The sequence below is a fragment of the Anser anser genome (assembly GCF_964211835.1).
Source record: "Anser anser genome assembly, chromosome: 1".
Classification (NCBI taxonomy): Eukaryota; Metazoa; Chordata; class Aves; order Anseriformes; family Anatidae; genus Anser; species Anser anser.
Genome location: NC_139720.1, coordinates 70,943,552 through 70,950,165, shown reverse-complemented (window position 1 = coordinate 70,950,165; position 6,614 = coordinate 70,943,552). Strand labels below are relative to the sequence as shown.

The 6,614-nt window shown below is 37.0% G+C and overlaps 1 protein-coding gene across 1 annotated transcript in view; it reads left to right on the top strand.

Moving 5' to 3' along the window:
* The window catches only part of CCDC91 (coiled-coil domain containing 91), a 336,822-nt gene that overhangs the window by 33,073 nt on the left and 297,135 nt on the right, over positions 1-6,614 (top strand). The gene's annotated exons all lie outside the window — the stretch shown is intronic.

The window sequence follows — 6,614 nt, the reverse complement described above, 5'->3', positions numbered from 1 at the left end:
TGCTTTCCATGCTGATGTCCAGTGGATTGATGTCCAGCTAGCCTTGAAAACTCCACAGGTCTACTCAGATGTCAATAGACAGAAGTTGAGGACCAAGCTACACTACATTTTAATGTCAGGGTTGTCACAGTAAGCTCACAACCCCAAAACAACTGTGTATTGGCAGACATCCAGGTACCTCTGACCACAGAATTAAAAACTTGATATTGACTGTGGGGGCTGGATTTTCTTGTAAAATAGACAGTGGATTTTTGAGGGGAAAAAATGCCACGTACAAGGTGAATCAACATGCTGCAGTTGAGAAGCACAGACTGTTGAGATGCAGAGACTGTGACTATGATGCAATATGGCATCATTAGAATATAGACAGAATAATTTGGGGAGCCTTCTGACATACACCAAATAGGAAGTTTTTAAGGCTGCAGCAGGGATGAGTGTACTGTACCATGCAGTCTTGCCCGAGGCTCACTGGAGGACAGAAGCCACCAGAGCCAAGCTGCAAACATTTATGAAGGCAATTCTAGCAGATTAGGTCAGACACTGCCACTGTATTCAGGTCAGAAATCAAAAATCATGTTGATAATTCAGATGGTTCACAGAGTAGCCAAGAGAATGATGAACAGTAAATAGAAAAGAGCTCACATTGATCAGTGTAACAAACAGAATGATAAAGAGAGACTTGTTAGCAGGTTACACATATCTGTATGAAGAGAAGAAATATGTTAATAGAGAGAACTTGCTCCTTAAGATAGCATTTTAAATTGATGAAGATGAATATGAATTAATACTAGAATTTGAGCCTGAATTTTAGAAACAGTATATCAGAGATTTATGGGATGGAGTGGTATAAATCATCTGATAACAATTAGTCAGATCTCCTTACCTTAAAAAGAGAGAGTGACGAATATTGCTACCTCACTCCTCATTTCACTTGAATATTTGAAATAAAAAGATGACAAGATTTCTGTTCTTATCTGCCTCTGAACTTCAATATGAAGAAGTGCAATCTGCTTGCTAAACTTGTCTGAAGATTTACATTCTTATTAACTTCGCATAAGCATTGCCACTAACAGGAAGAGAATGCCTTTTCCAGATACGTTTCCTTCAGTACATCCTTTGTAGGAAGTTTAAGACTCTACTCCAATAAATGTAAAATTTATAGAAGAGGCTGATTGTTTTACAGCATGAAATTTAAAGCTACATTTCAGTAAAGCAAGTCATTTGTTCTGGGAATGGGACTGTTGCAGTTATGTATCTTGAAAAGCTCTAGTAGCATTAGTCTGCTCTAACAACTATTAGGTTTTACGGTGTTTATGGGTATTATTTGCCAGTAATTAAAAGAGAGACATAAAATGCCACCATTTCTGCTAATCTGATTGTTAACTTGAAATTTTTGATTAGTCAGAATTATTTCAAAAGGTTTACATTCTGTAACAGTGAAGGATTAAGCACCTAGATGACACATGATACTTTATTCTATCAGAGTAATGTTTATTAATCTTAAGAAGTGCCCAAACAGAATGAGGATATATTTTCTTACCATATCTTCTTCATAGAACAATGATATGTGACATGAAACATTTTGAAATATTGTCTATATGGTCTTACTCTTTTGAACAAGATTTAACCATATAATTGTATTCTTTATTTATTATATATATATTTTTTGGTCTTGTTTGGAAGGCCCTAATAGCTGCCATCCCTCCACCTCTTCTGTAGTGGCGTACCAAGAGCACTTGACTGTCTGCATAGATCTGATTGCAGGACTGGGATCTTGATTCAGCTACTTGTATTCACATTTTTAATAAAATGAAAATTTGTTATATCACATTCCATAGTTTTCAAATTCCCCTCAAGTGTAAGACCAGTTAACAGGTATTTCATCTTATTGTCAGTTCAGACAAGTTAATTACGATGTTTTCCACAGAACAAATTTTTATAGGCAGAAGCGAAGAAATATTTTTTTACCATTTCTTTAAAACTTCAGAGGAATTATCATCTGGGACATAATAACAAACAAATACTACTTTTCCTCCTGAGAATCTAAACTGGTTATGCTGGCACACTAAATCAAGTCTTATGACTGTTACTGCTTATATTGTAGCATACGGAGAAGATTATATATAGTATAGTATACAGGACTCTATTGTATGTTACAATTGTCCTCCATGCGCTTAAAGCAGAAGAAAGAACAACAAGTTCAACAACAAGCCTTTGCAAGAAGTTAACCTGTGCCAGTCTATCCATTGATCTTTCAACCCATGTATCTCTTGTTCCATTACAGTAAGTATAATTACTGGACTGAATTGTAGCTGGTACAGATGACAGTTATTACAGACTGAGTTTAATATAAAGAAAAAACACACAGATGAAAAGAAATGACAAAGTAATTAAACCAAAGAAGTACGCAAAAAAAATACTAGTCTTTTCTCTTTGACCTGATTCTGATTCAGATTGCCTCCCTAAGAGAGACTATACTTATCCCAAATAAACAAAATTCATGCAATAAACATGTAGAAGAAAAATCTACCTCAACTGAAGAAAACTGACTATATGTTGAAAGCTATTTCACTGAGTAAATAATGTCTCAATTATACTTATTAGCATAAAAGGAGAAAGCAAATTGATAGACAGTTTTAGAAATAGTCTTTGCACCTTAAATTATTTTGTTATTATTTTAGCAGGAAAAATAAGCAGTACCTTCACAAAAGTGGAACTAGCTTTGAGGTTTTGTGTACAGCTAAATACAGTTAAACAATTAAAGTTGTCTTATAAGACTTCTGATAGTGCATTGTAAAATCTTGGGTGGCAATGTAATTTGGGTCAATATCTATTGTTTTATAAGTAGAAACAAAACCTAGTGGTTCTTCATCCATTGAGGGTCCTCTTTGGCTTTATTGCAATAAGAGTAATAAGTTCTTTATAGGTACAGATACATTCCCTGAAAACCAGTAGCTTTGTTATGTATTTCTAGTATGTTAAGCAAGGGTATTTTGGATCTCTGTTTCTACAAAATACAGTTTAGTAAGCAACATTGCAGAATTATGAATTTAGCTGCCTTGACCTCTCTGTTTTGTCCATCTTCGTACTATTTTTCTATCTTCCTGTCCTCCCTTTGTTCTTCACAATGGCTGAATACATTCAGGCAATCTGAAAGAGCCTTCTTTACCCCATAGATGTGGAACAAAGAGACTTGAAAATGGCCATGTGGTCAGGATTTCTAGCCAGAAGTGTCTGACATGCCAGGCGAACAAAAGCAATATCCAGTGTCAGAGCTGATGTTGCATCACAAGTCATTGGAGAATATATGTAGTGTGTTTTGTCATTGTATTTTTTATTGGAAGAGAGGAATTTACTGTCGTATCTTCACGCATGCAAACACACACAAAAATATGTTTTATTTTATTATCCTAATATTTCTATCTTTCACAGTGTGATTGAAAATTTCCTGGAAGGATAAATCTGGACTTAGGGAGGTGCCTTTTGTGGGTTCCAAAAATGTCAGTTTACATTTGGTTGATTTATAATTGTGGAACAGGCATTTTTCAGTCCACAGTTTGAATAGTATAGGAGGTTTGGTTTCTTTCTTCATGAGGGGATTGGAAACATGTCAAAACCCTTCTGTGCTACATTCAGTAGCACTGAGCATACCCTATTGTGGTGTTTCAGATCACCATGTTAGCAGAGTCCAGACTCTGTGGCTACAGGAAAAATGGCCCTTCCATTTCCTTCTGTGCATATCCACTTCAGAGTGCTGAGAAGTACGCAGAAGTAGAGATGACACTGAGTTTCCATCTCAGTGTGTGAGCATAAGAGTGATGAGAGAAGTAGGCTGTGTTGGCACTTAGGTTCAGAAACCTCTTAAGACATTAGTGGTGCTGCCTGCCTATCTCACCTCAATGAGTTGAAGGCAAGAATGAGAATTTCACAGATGTATCTTCAGAGAAAACAAAACAAAACAACACAACAAAGAAAAACAAACAAACGAAAAACTTTTGCTGTGGTACCTTGCCCAGAGAGAAAAGAACAGCTGTTTGAAGGTACTGAGAAGTATGGAATGGTAGAAATAGTCCCAGAAGAGACAGCTTAGTAGGGAAGGTGTTCAGAAGCACATAATAAATTGTGAAGCCATGTAATAAATATTATTTAGTGCATGGTTCAGCATTTTATCTTATTATTCTAAGCTTATTGTGAGGATAAGACCATCCATATACTTATGCATATGCTATATATAATATTTACATAGACATAAAATATTTAAAATATTTCTGTAAATAGGACTGTATTTATACATAAATATCCTGCTGTGTTTTGAAATAATCTTGATTTCTTTTTCTTTTCTTTTTTTTTTTTTTTTTTTTTTTCCTTTTTGGTATTATTAGTATAAAGATAACAGTGGAATAAATAAATGTTCCTCAGCACTGGAATAACTTTGTCTTTGGCTGTTTACAACTTTTGCACACTTGTATAAACCAGCTGGTATCAAGTTTAAAAGGAAATCATATCAATGACTGGGAAAATCAAAACAGATGCTCATTACATTTGTCTAAGATAAAATTAACTGAACCTGTCATATTTTTAGGCAATTCTTCTAACATCTGCAGAACAAAGCAAATACACTTAATTTACCACAGACTTTAGTTTATAGGTCAGATACAACCTCTCAGAGCCATTCTGTTTGTGTTTAAAAAGCTTAAAGTAAGTTTAAAAACAAAAAAGCTGGAAATGTTTATTTTTGTGGTCTGAGATAATCATCCTTCCTGAGTTTCGGTTATTCTAATTCAAGGTTTACACTTGGATGGAATAACCAGGCTCGGCACAAATAATTTATATGCAGCTGGATGGGGGAAAGGGAACTCATGCAGGGAGTTAATGAATTTAACTCTTACCTTCCGAGACTGAAGAGGAGCCTCTGTCTTAAACAGATCTGTCTCACAAGAAGGACATGCCTATGTGTCTTCAGCTCACAGAAAGCATCTGTCGTCATCACTGCACAGTTTGGTTTGATTGGAGGAATCAATTTTTCTGCCGTGCAAAAGAAAGATATGCTGGAAGGTCTAACAATGACTGCTGTTAGTTATTTTTCATGTCTCAGTTTCCTAAGCAATAGAATAGCTCAAGTGTTTCTTATTAGATGTTAATCTAATGTTAATGTTTATATTAAATGTTTCTCTCTTATCTCTAACCACTCCCTCCCATTCCTTTACCAGATTTGGGGTGGTATATTGGTGTGGTTGAGTTCACACAGAGGACTAAAAAACATTGAGATGAAACAACAAAAGGTGAAACCTTGACTTCAAAGAGGCTTTCAATACATCCACAGAGGCTTTGTTACTAAACTGCAGCAGAACGGGCTGGATATATGGACTGCAAGGCAGGTAAAAATCTACCTGGACTGTTATGTGTGCAGGTCAGTGGTGAGAGATTTCAAGATCAAGGGGTGACTGGCTACTGGGGCTGATGCTGTTTCACATCTTCATCAGCAACCAGGTTAACAGCATGGATTGTGTCCTCAGAAAGTCCACTGGTGGCACCAAACTGGAGCAGTGGGTAACATGTTGGAGGGGAGGGCTGCCACTCGGCACCGTGTTGACAGGCTGGAGCAGCCAGTGTGTGGGAATCTGATGAAGCCCCAAAAAGGCAAATGCAGAAACTTACACATGGGGCAGGATAACTCCATGTCTCAGTACAGGCTAGGGATTCACTGACTAGGAAACTACTTGGCAGAAAAGGCCTGCGCATGTCCCAGTGGTGAGTAAGTTGAACCACAGTCAGCACCGTGTCCTTGTGATGATGAAGGCCAAAGAAATACAGACCTGTATTGGCAAGAGTGTGTTGGCCAGTGAATCAATAGAAGTGATTCCTCCCATCTACCTTGCACTTATGATGTTGCTGTGTCCTGTTATGTGCCTCCCATGCAAGAAAGATGTTGGCATACTGGATTGAGTCTATGCAGCACGTTATGTGTAAGAGACATCATGCAAGCTGAATATGTTCACCTTCTAGAAGAAGAAAAGTGGGAGGATCTTGTTGCCTTTAACTACCCAAAAGGAAAATAGAGAAAAATTGAACTTGACTCTTCTCAAATTTGCACGGTGAAATGAACATAGGCAACAAATACAAATTACAGCAAAGGCGGTTCTGGTTAGACATAAGTTAAATGACTTCATCTGAGTGTGGGGCAGTACTGGAAAAGGTAACCAGAGAGACTGTTGGATCTCCTTAGAATTTCAGAACTTAATTGGATGCCTTGAGCAACTGGATCTAGCTTCAAAGCAGGCCCTGCTTTGAGCACAAGGTTAGACTAGAGACTTCCAGAGGTTCCTTCCAACATCAAATGTCCTATGACTCTGTGGAACTGACTCTGGATTACTGTTGCATAGTTTTTCAGAAACTTTACCACCTCCATCTCCTTATCTTCCCAGCTCCCAAATTTGGAATCTTTCTTATCCCTCCCACAGTTTAAACAACATCACATTTGGACAGGGCAAATAAATGTAATGAGATTAGAGGTCGTGCATAATCATGTCCTATAAATGGGAGTTATGACTTCTTTATTTACAGGTATCTAACTATTCACAGACTGTTACTACGTCCATGCTTTAGTCAGTCTT